Source organism: Melanerpes formicivorus, unplaced genomic scaffold (genome assembly GCF_026170545.1).
Source record: "Melanerpes formicivorus ecotype bairdi unplaced genomic scaffold, bMelFor1.0.p_v2 SCAF_53, whole genome shotgun sequence".
In the NCBI taxonomy this organism is placed as follows: domain Eukaryota; kingdom Metazoa; phylum Chordata; class Aves; order Piciformes; family Picidae; genus Melanerpes; species Melanerpes formicivorus.
In genome coordinates this window covers 1110383-1127684 of record NW_027142405.1, presented here as the reverse complement: position 1 = coordinate 1127684, position 17302 = coordinate 1110383, and the positions used below count along the sequence as shown (strand labels likewise).

The 17302-nt window shown below is 43.4% G+C and overlaps 1 protein-coding gene across 3 annotated transcripts in view; it reads right to left on the bottom strand.

Annotated features, from left to right (window-relative positions):
• ATXN1 (ataxin 1) overlaps positions 1 to 17302 on the bottom strand; it is a 445788-nt gene that overhangs the window by 192981 nt on the left and 235505 nt on the right. For all 3 annotated transcript variants that reach the window (XM_068160811.1, XM_068160813.1, XM_068160812.1), the window contains one exon: positions 8050 to 8148. The gene's annotated coding sequence lies outside the window, so the exon portion shown is untranslated. The remainder of the gene's footprint in view (positions 1 to 8049; positions 8149 to 17302) is intronic.

Genomic DNA, 17302 nt, shown 5'->3' with positions numbered 1-17302 from the left:
GGCTGTTCAGTCTGCAGAAGAGAAGGCTCCGAGGAGACCTAATTGTCGCCTTCCAGTATCTGAAGGGGGCCTACAGGAAGGCTGGGGAAGGACTTCTCAGGATATCAGGTAGTGATAGGACTAGGGGGAATGGAATGAAGCTGGAGGTGGGGAGATTCAGGCTAGATGTGAGGAGGAGGTTCTTCACCATGAGAGTGGTGAAACCCTGGAATGGGTTGTCCAGGGAGGTGGTCGAGGCCCCGTCCCTGGGGGTGTTTAAGAGCAGGCTGGATGAGGCTCTGTCCAGCCTGATCTAGTGTGGGGTGTCCCTGCCCATGGCAGGGGGGTTGGAACTAGATGATCCTTGTGGTCCCTTCCAACCCTGAATGAAACTATGAAACTGGCTTCAGGCACACACTAGAGAAAGAAAATTGCTTTGTCTAGTACCTTTACTTCCAGCTTACATTTGCAATCTCCTGAAAAAGAAAAGGCCAGACTCTACAAGCTTGCTGCCCTCCATGGGACCAACAACCATTGCTGTAGTTCTGAAGGGATGATGGCATGAAAAAGTAAGGAAGTGTTTTGCTTGCTTTTTCCTGGGAGAGATCATGTAGCATGCTCTCCTAAAATCTCTCAACAGCGCCCAGCCTCACTTCCTTCTTTACAATTGGATGAATTTGAAAGACAGAGACACTTTTGCAAGATTCAAGAATGTGACTGGAAACACAACAGCAAAGTCCCAAACCCTGTTCTTCAGCCTGCTACGCAACCCTCTGCTCTCCCTCTGGGCACGGTGGAGTTGGGTCACCACGTTCTGCATACCTAAAGTAGAACTATTTAAACTAGCTTGTGTTCAAATACTGTACCTACTGAAACTGTCTGAAATCAGTTCGGTTTTTTAAGCAATATTTAGAGAAGAATGTGTTTGCTGATGAAGTCCCAAAGAAAATCAAGCCTTGGAACTGACATTAGCTACCCATTACACTACTTAAACCAGGACTGACTAACATCTTACATCAGCTTGCAATGGCATTCTCTTCTGCAAAGCCAGAGAGAATGTCTTCATCATGCCAGTGCATTGAGCATGCTGTGCTAAATACCTCACTCAAACACAAAAAAGGAACTGGAAGATGTGAAAGTAAGAAAATGGGAGTTCAAATAATTTCTTAATTGATGTGCCGTGCAAGAGATCAGGATCTCCGATTTCCAAAACTCTTATCTAAGATATTGGGACCAAAAAAAAAAGGCTTAATAACTACAATTAACTGTTCCTTTTAAAAATGGTTTAATTCTCATGAAAAACTGGGTTTTGTTGTCTTTTTCTCCTTCCTAGTTCCCAGCTCCTATTTAAGGAAGCATTTAGTTACATCAGAGAAACGTTTCAAAACCTCATTTTTGTGCATTTTGCTGAACACTTATTTTCATGTGAATGCAGCTGACACAAGTCACATGCAAAATTGTAACCCAGTAAACAGTCAACAGAACACACATCACTGATTAAAATAAAAACCAGAACAATTAGAGGCCCACAGAAATCTATGTTGGACCAGACTCCTGGTGGAACATCTGTAGAAACATAATGTAGTCTATGTTTGAAGAAAAAAAATTAAAAATGAAATTATTTTAAATACTGAAAGCATTCTCCTCTTTAGGGACAAGAACTAAAAAGAGTAAATGAAGGACAAGATTTAGAAACGGATTATTTTACTAAAGTTTTCCTGCTTGCTGCTTTTCAGTCACAACTGAAATAGGGGATTTAAATCCCCCTGAAGAACCCTCCACAGAAGGAGCAGCGCTGATTCATTTCTCCCTCAATGGGATGCTCAAGATCACGAAGAAGAATACTCGTTTGCCAGCACATGGCAGATATCCCAGGGCAGAGAAATGCACACCAGTATTTCAAAAGGCAAGAGGATTAAATACACACAGATGTGTGCATGTGTGAATATATGTCCTCATTCACTATGGTTCTTGATCAGGACACAGACCTGCAGAGCAGGGGACTAGAAGGAGGAAGGTTTTGCAAAGAAGTAATGGTCAGCCCTTGAGTGCTCAGGGCAGTGCTTTCAGATGCAAAAGTACCAGCTCTGGTTCAGCAGCAGGTTTCTTGGCATAAGCACAGCACTGCGTGGCCAGAGCCGCAGGGCCAGGGACATGAATGCGTGGTAACGTCTGACCGCTCGGGGTTAGTGCGGATCCTGCCGGGATTACGATAAGCCTTGCTAAATCCATGCTGGGCACATGGTGACTCTGCACCATCCTCCGCCAGTGCTCCCACTCCGAGGATGACAGTGACGAAACACAGCCTTAAGGCTGTCAAGCCAAGAACCAAGCAGAAGACAAGGAGCCTGGCTGCTCTCGCTGGAACCAAACTGCATTGCCCTACCTATCTTCTACAGGTGACCTGTAGTATCTCCAGCCACCCATGTTGCTCCCACAACTACAGCACACAGACCTCCTCTTCCCTGTCATACATAACAACAAAGGTAGAGGAAGCTGTGCTTCAAAATGAAAATCACCTTTTTGTTCCATAGCAGAAACTGAATTGGAAGGCTCCGGGGTACCTGCAAAAACTTGGGAAGTTAAGAAGGTGATCCTCCAGAAAGAGCAGGAGAAGGAAAGTATCCATGAGGACAACATGAAGCCATTTCACGAGGAAAGAGGTTAAACTATGGGAAGGAACCTCTCCTTTTTCCCCCCCTCTGTCACCCCCATACACTGAACAGCAGACACCTGGGAAGATGTAACAACAGTGGCTGTAGGAGCTGCTGAAATGCTTTTTGGCTAAAAGAGCACAGGACAAGTTTGAGGTTTGCTCTTCAGTTGCTGCCTCATGCACTTAATGTAATGAGACAGCAGAGTAGAGTAGCTCGTGTATATAGATAGCAATGAGGTAATTAAAGCTTTGTTCTTCTCAGCCTGCTCCCCAACTCCACATAAAAGCAGTACACAAGTACACAAACATCTCAGCTGAAAACACAACATCACACTCTGGGGTAAAACTCCTATGCCTCATGGGCAGTGCTGGCTTTACTACGGCCACGTTATCTGTCAGCAGATACTGCCTGTGTTTGCACAATACTACAATAAGCAGAGCCAACCAACATCACTTCCTTTCTTTCTGTATAGAGTAATATATTTACAGGAACAGCCTTTTGAAACGTTCCAGTAAAATTCGCTTACTCACAGAAAATTTTTTTAAAGGAGAACAAAGAGCAGAAGGATAACATCATCTTTTCTTTTTGTGCAGAAATCAGCTGTCTAGTCACCCCTCATATGTTGCAATAATGAACTGCCACTATCTTCTAAATTTAAAAAAAAAAAAAAGGAAAAAAAGGATTTCTTCATTATTTCCTGGGAAATGACCTTCAGAAGCATGCATTCCACCTCCCTCAAGGCAATGCCCACAACATTCCTGCAGTGACAATGCTTCCCTGGCTTCCTCAAAGGCACAACACTCATCACTTGAAAGCTTTCTAAACTGTTTACCTAAGTCTTACCACCTTCAAATTCAATCTATTTCTTCTCACCCTAACCCCAGCAGTCCTGCAGTACAGTTTATTCTCTTCCTCCCTGTAGGAACCTTCCACATACTTGAACACTACTATCATGTCTGTTTCTGGCCTTCTCCTCTGTAGACTAAACAATTCCAATTCTTTCATCTTTCCCAGGTCATGTTTTCCAAATCTTTAATCATTTTCACTGCCTCCTCCATGGACACCATCCAGCTGGCTCTTGACTATGTTGTGCCCCAAAGTAGATGTTGAGCCATTTCCAATCCTGAGTGGAGTGAATGGGTTCTTTTGTGTCTTTCCTTTACCTAACCAAGAACAGTGTTTTTTTGAGGGGCAGAGATGAGGAAGTCTTGTTTCTTGTATGACTGTATGATCAGTCTCAGGTGTGCTGTTCTGCACAGAGTTGCGCTGAGGCTCTTCTCCGCAGGTGATGATGATGGAGCTGCAGGGTTGTCCACTCCAGGGTCAGAGCTGAAGCAGTCAGGGGAGGGAAGGAAAAGCTGCCCACTCAGCAGAGCACTGGCAGCCCAGCTCCCAGGGGATCACTGCCAAAAGGGCGTGCTACAGGACAGTTTTCTTTAGTGGTCTGAGAATTAGTTGTGACTTTTAACACCCTATTCTGGAACAGGTTGCCCAAGGAAGTGGTGGAGGCCACATCCTTGGGAGACATTCAAGATTGGGGGGGATGCCCCCACTTACTGAAGCGGGTTGGACTAAATGACCTCTAGAGCTCACTTCTAACCCAGTGCATTCTACAATTCTATGATCCAACTCAACCAGGCCAAACTGCCTCCAGCACAGTCCACTCGAGATCAGAGACCTGTTGTAGGCCCATTACTGAGTCAGCCATTCCCCACCCTGTGTCATACAACTGGGTATTTCCATCCCTCTACAGCACTTCTAAGTCAGTATCCCAATTTTTTTTTTTCAAAAAAAACCCCATTCTTCCAGTTAACCAGGGTAGGGCTGAACTCAAATCCTGGCCTTCAAGGAGCCTGCAGCTCAACTTCAGGCTTCTTATCCTATGTAAATTTAATAAATGTTCTCTCAGCTCCATCAATCATTTCAATAATGAAAACAATGAGTAATACCAAAGCCAGGACAGACCCCTGGGGAATCTCACTCACACCACTCTTTGCAGTTTAACAGCAAACCATGAATAACTACTTTGAATAGTGTCTGGTGAAATTCTGTGCACCCACATTACAGACCAGCCAATCACACACCCAGCCTGCTTCAAAGAAAGCCCTGCTAGAAAGCATCTAAAGACCCCCATTGAAGAGGAAGCAATTTCTATCAGAGAGGTCCTATTATATCATCCTAAGTGCTGCTGGAAAGTCTTTGCTAAATACTGCCATAAAAAAATGCAATGTATACTGATAAGAGGAATAGGAGGGTTGACAGCCAAGCTTTAAGATGACATGAAGAACTTCAGCTGAACTGAGACAGCAGGAACCTGACTTTGCTTCCAGCTTGAAAGAACTAACCTGAAACAGTATAAAAACTACAGGAATTTCATACCTGCCATCAACTGCTGCTGACTTACCAACTGAAGCAGATACTAGCAAAGAGGTGTAGGTTTGGGGGTCTTTTTAACAAATGAAAACATTTTCTTAGCTCTACCAGATGTTTTTTTAATTGCATTCCTTACCGCTCCCTAACAGCCTATCCTGTTCAGGGATCACAAACAAGCCAGCCAGCCAGCCACAACCATGGGTCCCAAAGTGCCTATTAATGCTTTAATCACCCACTGAAAGCATCCCCAGCCCCACACCAGCAACAGAAGCAGCAAGTGGCAGCGGCCGGTGCCTGAAACCAGGAGAAAGGGTAAGTTCCATGGAAAGTGAAAGGTGAGGCAGCTTTCCAAGGCTGGCTCCCTATGTTTGCCAAAATAGCAATGCCCTGCCCACGCCTCACTCCGAGTTCTGAGAAGATGCGCTTGCTTCCCAGGAGAGTTTACTCTCGCAATGCAGATGTGCTTGACTGAGGCAATCGCGTTGCGTTGCGTAACGCAACCTGGAATTGAACAGTATATGCTGCTTGGTGCATTTGGAAAATGTAAACCAGAAGTTACTGCGGAGCTCAGTGATGCTGCCAAGAATGTTAACGCTATGATTTTAGAGGGGAAGAATATATCATCTCCTCCCTCCTCCCACAGCTTACACTTGAGTCGCAGTTTCACTAAATCCCTTTGTACTTGTCAGTAAAATACAAAGACACACATCTGTGTGGCTTTCATTTTAGTCCTCGGTGGCTGCGGGTATCATCAGCTCAGGACCTAACATGGCCACACCAGCTACAGATGCAGGGCATCTCTGGCAAGATCCTGGTAGGTGACTGCTCTCAGCTGCACAGCACTGAACCATTCACATCACAAACAGACTCTGGTAAGGGGTCTGGAGCACAAGCCCTGTGAGGAGCCGCTGAGGGAGCTGGGGTTGTTTAGCCTGGAGAAGAGGAGGCTCAGGGCAGCCCTTATAGCTCTCTACAACTACCTGAAAGGAGGTTGTAGACAGGTGGGGGTTGGTCTCTTCTCCCAAGCAACCAGCAACAGAACAAGAGGACACAGTCTCAAGCTGCACCAGGGGAAGTTTAGGCTGGATGTCAGGAAAAAATCCTTCACAGAAAGAGTGACTGGCCATTGGAATGGGATGCCCAGGGAGGTGGTATAGTCACCATCCCTGGAAGTGTTTAAAAAAAAGACTGGATGAGGCACTCTTGGTTCCATGGTTTCCTTGATTGGATGGTGTTAGGTAATAGGTTGGACTTGATGATCTCAAAGGTCTTTTCCAACCTGGTTAATTCTGTGATTCTGTAAATATAACATAAGGAGCAGAACCTGCATCCAACTATTTCCCATCCCCTAAGTGAACCAGGAGGAACAAGACTGTAGATGCTGAGGCATACATTGAATACAAATACATTTAGATTCTTCTTACAGTTTCCAGGAGTCACACAACACCATTCCTCTTTAGAGGAATGTCTTTTCTAAAAGATATTATGCATAACCCATTTTTCCTTAGCAGAAAACTCACCAAGGGAATACTGTTTGCTCTTATCAGAATTGTATCCCAAAATTACAGTAATTTGCATCCTCATTTTCACTGACAAAAGAAATAATATCATTCTCTTCTGACAAAAATCAGTAAATTGAAAAAGGAATAAATGCTTATAAACAGGTATCAAATAAAGCAACTATCAATCACTGCAACATTTTAATTAAGGAAAAAAAAAAAGACAGAAGCAAAACCAAGTGACACAATCCAAAATCAAAGTAAAAATCTGTCTATCATGCCAAAGCAGAAAAACAATCCAGAGCACTAGAACACCACGACCTGTTAAAGGACTGGTCATCTAAGGGTTATTTGTAAAGCTCCAAGTATGCTAAACAAGATAAATGTAGAGAGTCAGTGAAGTACTTAGGCATGTGACAAAGCATGTCTGTATTTTTAAAACGTTTTTTATGTGACAGGAAGCTTGAAACTCTGGAACTCTTCATGCAGTGCTCCACAACCATTTATTTTTAAGAAACAGAAAGTACTCAGAAAGGGATCTGCACTGTCCACATTTTAGTATTACAAATCAAATCAGCATTCAGCCTAAGATGAATACATATTTCTGGAGACACATCAGAAAGAACCCCAAGGATTAGTCCTAACACAAAAGGATGAGGGAGTTGCCTGCTGTCATCCTGCCAATTTTGCAGAACAGAAGAGTTAGCAAATGAGGCATGAAAAGATGTGAGCAAAGAAACTCATACCTGCAAAAACTGCAGCAATATCAGGTCTTCAAGAAAATTACAGTAAGTAGTATTGGGCCCAATCACAAGAACTGCTGACCAGCTGAAAGTCCTTTTGACCTCCGCTGGAAATATTGAGCGCCCTTAAGCCTAGTTAAACTTATACAACATACTAATTTAATGCTATCAATTTAATTTGAATATTCAGCATGTAACTTTTTAAGGTTCTGACATTCAATCTGAATCAACAGTAAGGTACCAGCACCAGCGGAAGCTCTAGCTACATCAGTAAAATCCTCCTGTGTGCTGTTACTACAAAAGATACAGCTCTCAAACTCCTGATAGTGACAGCAGTATCAAATATACCTATCTTACTGCTTTAGGAAAAGCCCAAAGCTTCTGTTTCAGGCTTCAAAAATCTCATTAATGCAGTTAGTGGCTTTCAGAGTTCAATGACAAAGGGAGAGCATGTTTCAAGGTGTGTGGGTGCATGCACACACACGTGCACAGAAAGCAAAGACAGAAGAGGCACGCACTATATATTGTAATTCTCTGAACCCAAATATGGCACACAACCACAGTTCAGTGCAGGTGTACAGTCATGCTATGAAACTACAGAGTTGACTCAACCCTACCATGTCTAGCAAGGTGGGCTGACAGGCTCCATATGGCAAAAGCTACTTCTGGGGGAGGGGGAAAGCTGAAGAGTTCCACACCTACCTGAAGATACTTTAAAAGTCACCTTCATTAATCACATAAGATTCAACAAAACGACAGGGAAAATGTATTAACTGAAGAAGAAAAGGCTTAACTTACTGAGTAAGACACCACTTTAAGGGTTTTCCCCACTTGCCCTGCTGTAAAGCACTTCTGAAATATTCAGCCACTGAGCTACTGCTTTTCTTGACCTTTTCACTGAAAGAGAGCAGAGTAAAAACAGTAAACAGCTAAAATGGTATGCAATAAAGATGCTTCATGGTAGGAAAGTCTTTTGAGTCACAGTTGCAAATTCATTCTGTGTCAGATTTGCCAAGGTAATACTTGCTAAGAACTTACCTATTAACAGCACCAGCAGTTACAGCAAGTGTATTGCCTCTCAGCTGTTGCAGCAACACCATACACACCACACAATGCAGCTACACAGCACATGCATCTGTTTGCTAGTTTTCCACACCCAAAAGCTCACTTCATGTCTTATGAGTAATTTACAGTGCCCTGAGCCCCAAGGAGATTTTCTTTTCTGATTGCCCTTCTCTTAACAACACCACAAATAAACATGGAAATCCATTGTCTGAGGAACCCTTCCATTAATTTTGCTCTTTGATGGTTTGGTTGATTCAGTTTAGCCAGGAATCAAGAGTAAAGTGGATCGTAGCTTAATGTGGAGTGTGGTTAATCTTCCCTTTGCATAATTCTGGTACACTATGGCCCAAATACCAGAGATTTATTTGATGTGTACATGCTTTCAAGCATTAGTAAACAAGTCGCAGCCCATTATGAAAGAAGAGCAGACTCCAGCAGTTGTGAAGCTCTTTAGGTACTAGATCGACACAGGCAGTGCAACACACTCAATATCGGCATGTTAAGTACAACATCCGTTCTAGCTTTGTCATTTTGAAGACAATTTCACCAGGAAATATCATTTTGTAAAACATGACTAAAAATATGGCTGAGATCACTTCCCATGTTTGTCTGAATCATGACAGAACTGGCAGAGAGGGGCACAGTCATCTTTGTCTCCTTTTCTAGTTGATTTTATTCCTCATAACGTAGCCAAAAAGAGGAAGAATATATACTAAAGCCTCACAAATGTATAGACACACCAATTCCCATGAAAAAACAGAAAGCTTCTCTCACTTCTCATTCCTCACTCTTCCATTAAAGAATGTGCTGCAGAACACACAAAAATACTCTACCAGACATTACAGACTTTATTTTACTAGACATATCAAATAAATTATTATCCTACCTTCTGTAACGAAAGCATTTTCTGTTGTTGTTCATGTACAAATTAAAGCAAATTGGTCCTGCATAACTTACTCATAAGAGCAAAATATTAACTTCAACAAAAATTAATTTTATCAATGAAGTTTCAAGCAATGGTACCATAGAAGCATTTAAGTGCACAAAAGTTCCTTCCATGCGGCAGTACGCCCTGAGTCAGAGGCTCAGTGAGACTCTACAGCATTTTAACAGACACAGACAAAACCCACCCAAGACGTACTGTCAGATATCAATGAGCCATTCTCACTATCAGGCACAATTTTTTCATCCAATTAGAAGAAACATGCTCTCACACTCAGGCACTCACTTTAGAGGACAGTACCCAACTCCCTGCCCTCTCACATTCATGCATGATGGTCAGTAACTCTTCCAATGTTTATAGCACACTCACTGACTCCCACATAGGCTACAACTAGACATCATCATTACTTACTGTCTCTGGTTTAGATTTCAGCCTATTCTGCGCTGAACACTTAACTTGAGAAGACTCAGGAACCGCTGCCTCTGTTTCCCCTTTCCCCCTGCCCCATAATAAATGAAGAAGTCACGACAAAGATAGAGATAAAGTGGGGTCTGGAGTGGGAATGATCTCTCAGACAGCAAGTCTACAATCTCATCTACAGACATGTAGACAACCTACACTTCTGGAGCAAGCTCTTCAGATAAAAGCCCCAAATCTTGATGGCAATTATCAACTGGACATAAAAACACATGCCTGTGAAGGAGGTGCTGTGAGAACAAACATATCAGTGACTGAGAGACGCCAGGATGCCACACAAAGTAACACAGTAAGAGAGGATGCCAGTGTCTCAGATAAGCAATTATGGTCATGTTTACTTAAACTGTTCTGCTGTGTTGTTCCCATTTCAGGCAGAAAACTTTGATTTAAGGAAGAGACTGGCAATTGTGTTGTCTTCCCCCCCCCCTTCAAAGCATGAAAGAACTTCCTTTTTCAGAACCAAATTAACACAAGTTTACATCCAAACGCTCCCATCCCAAAAGTCTCAAATCTGTACTCTATAAAAAACAGCAGTTAGTGCAGCCAAATGCTCCAACAATGTATTTCATAACCTATAATATTTCTAATGCTTTACTGCCTCAAGTCTATGATCTGGAAAACCCACCCAAGCACACCCACCCAAGAACAATGACTGTTACAGGGAAGACTGTTATCACCATTGGCTATGGCCCTCCGCCACTGCTGGCACGAGCAGACCAGGGTCTCTCCAACTGCAGACAGCAGGCACACAGACCACCTCTCTGGCAGGAGGAAGCCTGAAGGAAGGAGACCAATTAGAAATGAAAGTTGTGCCAAGCATGTAAGCACAGAGCTACTCTTTCAAACTTAAGATCCCGTGGTTTTATGGGTGTGCTTTATTATTTGGTTTTATTGGACACTCCTCCTAGCCTACTGCTCCCCTCATATCAGACAGGGTTCCTCCCATCCGTTCCTACCTCACATCCTTCAGGCTGAGAGATTTCTCAGATCACTTCCCCAGTTCGACTCACAAAATGAATTGAAAAATTCCCTTGATCCCAGTAGGAACCAGATTAGGTATATGCCTTGTGCTCAGGTATGAGCTCAAGTGTCCTGCACACCAACCAACGCTTCTCCCCAGCTGACCTAAAGGATGTTTAGGAGAAAAGCATTTTCATGCAGACTTCAGACTTGCTGGTTGTGACACTGGAAAATACAGTTCCTGCTGTCACCAGACAAAAAGCCATACTGCATGTTCTTCTATGTAAGGTGTACATGTAGGCAAGTAAAAATGTATTTTTTCGTAAAGTTATGCAAAGCTGAAACAGCCTCCTGGTACTATTAAAGCCAACTGGAAGCTAAAATGATATTAATTATCCAGTTCATTTGAACCCCAGCAAGACTCCATGAGCCCTAGCTGTGCTAGCACCAAGAGCACTGCCTGAGTGAACTTGTCAGGCACCCTCCTGCCACAATACGTAGGCAGCACCCACTAAAGTGCCACAGGAACACCGGCAGGAAGGGCAGGCAGCTTTCCTGCCCAGGTAGAACCTGCTGCTCCTCCATCACCCTGCACCACGGCACCAACAGGCACAGGATAGCAGCAAGGCCATGCCCATCTGAGTGAGAATTTACTACCCGTGGCACGGCTCTCTACTCCATCTCATGACTTTTCTAAGCATCGAACCTCCTGCTGAAGAGCATTTTCCACTCACTTGCCAGCCTGACTGCTCAAGATTAAGCAAAGCTGAGGATGACTCTGCAGCTCATTCCACATTATCATGCCAGTGGGTTGATGTGGATTCAAAACAAAGTAGGAGAAGTAGCACAGTCAGCTATGAACCAGGCTGAACTTTCAGGACTAGTTTCTCCTATTTCAGGCCCATCCAACAACAGAATTTTTAAACAGCTGTCATAGATAGCACAAAGCAGGGGGGGAAAGGATTTGCATATATCTAAATAATGAAACATGGGGGTTTTTCACTTCCACGCTGCAGTATCTCAAAAATGGCCAGGGGAGTATTACTATTTACTACAAGATCTGACAAATGGATGGATTCCCACAAACACCAACAGTAAGAGTATTCCTTTTCATAATTAAAACAAGCAGGAAATATTTCACTCTGACTTTGCCAGCAAGCTCTCAGGTTCTCTGGAAACAGCCATAACCATAATGCTGCTCACTGAATGTCTGGTAACTTTACAGAAGACACCTTAAACATTAATTTTTAAATAAATTCACTAAGGTATTACACTGTCTTTTCAAAGTCACCTTGCTGAATTAATCTATTAGACAAGAAATAGTTTTGGGTATCAAAAACCTGCACATACATTCAAAGACAAAGACAGAGATCCCTATTGACCCAAAATGGACAGTTAAGAAGCAGGAGGAATTATGTGAACATGAAGAAAACATAGTTAATAGTCTACAAAACAATTAGCACACCAACAGGGCAACTTTATGATCTCACTTAGCCGACATAAAGGCTGAGCAGACTTTCAATCTTTTTACATTTGCAAGTTCCCTAAGGTTTTCCCAGTAAGAGTGAAGCCCTCTACAGAGTGAGTGGGCTCCCGCTGACAGGTGCCTTGTTTTCCTGAGTCACTGTTCTTCAGAGGTGGCCTCTCAGTCAACTGGTTCACATACACAGTCACTGGTCACTATTGCCACCAAAAGGCACAAACTAAAAACCACCATTGCATTCCAAACCAATTAACAACATAACCACCACGGCTCTGGCACCACACAACCTCCAGCAAGAGCTACAACAGTGCATGTTTTCCTACAGTTCAGCACACAGCGAACAAAATTCCAGGTTTAGCAATTAATTTACTGGTCCATGGTAGGCTGAACATGAGCCTGCAGTGTGCCCAGGCAGCCAAGAGGGCCAATGGCATCCTGGCCTGCATCAAGAACAGTGTGGCCAGCAGGAGCAGGGAGGTCATTCTGCCCCTGTACACTGCACTGGTTAGGCCACACCTCGAGTACTGTGTCCAGTTCTGGGCCCCTCAGTTTAGGAAGGATGTTGACTTGCTGGAGCGTGTCTAGAGAAGGGCAACAAAGCTGGTGAGGGGCTTGGAACACAAGCCCTATGAGGAGAGGCTGAGGGAGCTGGGGCTGCTTAGGCTGGAGAAGAGGAGACTCAGGGGTGACCTTATCACTCTCTACAACTACCTGAAGGGGGGTTGTAGACAGGCGGATGATGGTCTCTTCTCCCAGGCAGCCAGTACCAGAACAAGAGGACACAGTCTCAGGCTGCACCAGGGGAGGTTAGGTTGGATGTCAGGAAGAAGCTCTATACAGAGAGAGTGATTGCCCATTGGAATGGGCTGCCTGGGGAGGTGGTGGAGTCGCCATCACTGGAGGTGTTCAGGAGGAGACTTGATGGGGTGCTTGGTTACATGGGTTAGTTGTTTAGGTGGTGTTGGATTGGTTGATGGGTTGGACGTGATGATCTTGAAGGTCTCTTCCAACCTGGTTTATTCTAAATTCTAATGGCCTTAATATTTTTCAGGTATGCTGAAACAGAGCAGAAGGTATGCAGGCTTGCAGGCAGCCCCCACATGCCACATCACCCTTCATACCCCACACTTTAGTTGCCCCACCAGCATCAGGTGCCCACAAGTGCACATTCTTGGGATAAACCTGATCCTGCAGCAGCAAAGAGAAGTGAAAAAAATCCTTGTGAGGAGCAGCCACTGCTCCTGGTCTCAAAGCAAGAGAGAATCTGGCCACATGCCTGCATGCCATTGCTCCAGGAAAGGTAGTGGGGCTGAGGTTCAGAAAGACAGGCTGGGTAGGGGAAGTGTCCAGCTGCCTTGCCTCACAGCATCATAGAATCCTTCTGGTTGGAAAAGTCTTTGAAGTTCATCAAGTCCAATCATTAAGCCAGCATTGACAAGTCACACTAAACCACATATCTCAGCAGCACTTTTAATACCTCCAGGGACAGTGAGGGGTCTCACACACCCTGGGAAAATCAAATGCCCAGAACTCAGTGGACTTGCTTAAGGCGGAGGATGGATTTCTCACTAAAGCTTAGTGGGGTTTCTACAGGAGTAAATGACAGGTATAACAAATGCATTTCCATTTAGTGCTTTTATCACACAAAAATCTCACAAATACCATGCACTGATCAGCCTCACCAATGTGCAGCAGCAAAGAGCAGGTAGAGGCAGATGGCAAAAATGGAAATCTGGTCATCAAGACCCTGTCCCTCAAGAGCACACCAGCAGGTGAAGCCCCAGCAGTAAGTTTCAGGTGAAAGACCCCCCGAGCATGCCCATAAGCCAGACCCTTGGTCTCTGAAATGTTCCCCCAAGAAGGACAGACCTCAGTCTATTTTCCCAGGGTTTGAACTCCTATTCCCAGTGGTTCACATGCAATTGGCTAGCTCCAACCACGGGCATGAGCAACTTCTTTCTCTTTGAAGAAGTGATGCCAGGAAAACATCTCCAGATTAAACTACAGAAGGCTCTCTGGTCTTGCATGCTCCCCTTCCTAGCTATCCATTTTTCTAAAAGGCAGGGTAATAAACTGCACTGGGGAGGCAAGGCATTTGGTTAACAGGCTTCAGTACTTCACACATATTAATACCAGGACAATAATAATGTTAAATCTTTCTGGGTCACAGTTTCTGATTGAAAGGTTTTTAAATCACTAGCTGGGAAACTCACTCCCCAGCTGGCTAATGAGTCAGCTTTGAAAGCAAATATTTAATAATTACTTAGTAGAGGGAAGTTGTGGACAGTTACACCTCAGGGTATTTCCAGAAATGACAAGTACTGTAAAATGCAAATTCACAAATTCTGCAAATTCTGCAGCATACACAGTTTGAGTACCTAGTGTATACATCCTGGCCACATACCACATCACCAGCAAACACCACAGTGCAAACAGTTTGTCCAAGACTGCGTATGCCCCCGGAGACACATCCGAATGTAGTTTTGAACAGTAAGACAAAGATAAAAGCATGCTGTATATGGCATGGTATGGAGCAGTTACCATATGCTCTGTCAAGAATCTATGGATTAATAGGGCCCTGATGTACAATAACATGTTGGCCACTCAGTTCCATGGAATATTATTCCATTCACCACAAAAATTAGCTGAGGGTGAGCCATAGGCCGTAATTTTTCATTCCTATTTTTTGACTTGGGCAACTCAGTGATAATGCTGTTGTAGTTTAGAAGATTTTTTTCTTATGCTTTAAAGGTCGGACCCTAATTCCATTTAATTTGCATTAATATGAAGGGAGCAGGTTCAGGGACTAAATCAGAAGACTAATGTTATCTTAACAATTTACTTCTGTATCCCCAAGAGCAGCTAGAGCATTTTTTCAAACAAACAAACAAACAGAAGATTTCCTTAACCTATTAACCTACCATTGAGAGTTAGATGTAGCTGAGACACTGATACTTTAAGAAACAGGTGAAGAAATAGAGGAAGTATAGGATGTACCAAAAAAAAAAAAAAACCAAACAAGAAGTGATCTGCTTTGGTATAATTGCTCCAGTTTGGGCTGTCTTTCCGAGCAGATCAAAATGCTTCTCTAAATCTTGGTGTTAGCAACAAGCAGTAAAATAGATCTACATTACCATCTGCAACGGCAACCCACCTTGTAACAGGCCAAAGTCTCCTGTTTTATTTAGAACAGAGGTCTGCATAGTCAGGGGAATAGCTGTCCACAAAATCAAATATCATTTATGAGTTAAAAATTAACCTAAGAGGTAGGAGATTCATCTTCTACTCTTTGTAGCTCTAAAGGCTCCTCATACAAGCAGCAGCATTTAGGCAAAACGACCTCAGAACAGTAACAAACTAGAACACTTCCAAGACATTTTCCATCCACTCTGTACAACATGCTGTGCATCACCCCACAAGCAGCATAGCCTCCACACATTACTATTTTGTCCAGGTCTCCTTAGTGGAAATGAGATTGTCCTTAATTAATTCAACATTGCAAGCAGGCTGTAACACCACTGGCATCACCTGGGGGTCAGGAGTCTGCCCAGTTTGTGTATGTCCCAGCAACAGCAGAGGATTTGCATTGCATAATGGAAGTACTGTTGTTGCACCCTTTGAACAGGAATGCTGATGAATGCCAGGGATCAGAGATTCCCCAACATTCCCCTGCAACAGTTGGTGCTGTGCAGGGTACCACCACTGAGACACAAAGGCATTGCAAGGGTCCAAGTTCCATTTCTCTTCCTAATTACAGTGAGTAACACAGAGCTAAAGGGAGCTGCTTGCACCTAGCAAAGCAGAATGGTGCCACTGTGGCACAAATGTATTGCTGCACCTACAAATATGAGTATATAAATATTTCAGAAGGCAAACTGTATCTTAGCGGTGGCTGGTTTTTAAATAAATACCTATGCTTTTAATTTGTCTGGTAAGCAGTTTGTGCAGAGAGGAGTATTATACAGTGCAAAAGTAGGCTAAAATTGCATTTGCATTCTGAAGATAAAAGTCACCATTAATCATATCGGAAAAGAAGATCGAGTCTGAAAGTACATCATATTTCTGAAGGGAAAGTCCCAGGCACCAAAACACTTTCAGAAAGGAGGCTGACAAACTTTTCCTTCCTGTCCTCAAAAAAGAAAACTCCTTTAGCTAGCTCACACATAGCTAAACAGATAGAATCAAATTGGCACACAAAGCCCAAAATGAGCTTTATGGAGTCCAAGATAATGAATTCTGGAAAGCAACGTACCTATCAGCACTGTTACCATCATAAATGACATACCAAATCACCAATGTAAGATACTTGCCAAAAGCTATCAAGATTTACCAGCAATGGGGTACCACTATCTACACCACAGGACAACAGACTAGAAACATTCTTTTTTCCTCATCTGGGCCTGGCTTTGACTGGCCTTTTCTGTCTGTCATTTTCACCAGTCTTCCCCCAAAGAGGATGCAAAATAAAGAGGGGAGTTTGCTATACTATGAGTGAGAAGAGAAAACAGTCCTTGGGCTCTGTCTTGTAGGTAGGCTATAACTTACTGCGTATTTGTATGTGAAGTGCTGCATTCTCCTGATCTCACCACACATGGCAAGCTGTGGTGAGCTTACAGTGAGGGACTGTGCATGCACTCATCTGCACACACTCACCTGCACAGGGAGAGCAAGCTTGCTTGTTTAAAAAAAAAAGAGGGAAAGTCAGTCCTTCTTTATGCTTACAAAAGAAAGGCCTCTCTTTAATAAAGCAACCTGTAGCCAAAACCAGACATGAGTGGATTACTTAAAACACACCTCAAGCAAGCTTGAGAATGGACAGTAAAGACTGTATCTTTTCATGGATCTTTTCTTGCACCCACATGCACTCAATTTGTTTGTACAAGTGAATCTAAACCACTTTGCAGCCCTGTGCTATTAACCTTTTTGAGCAAATCTACATCAAATTACAAATGGGAGAGGAGAGGAAAAGGCAGAAATGACCAGAGAACATCTCTCTCTGCTTCCACTTTCATGTATACAGGGATACTCCCCAAACTGGAAATAAAATGTCTAGGGTAATTTTGGCCTGGTTTTCCTAAGACATTTTTAAAACCTATCTGAAGGGCTTTTAAAACTTTCCTGTC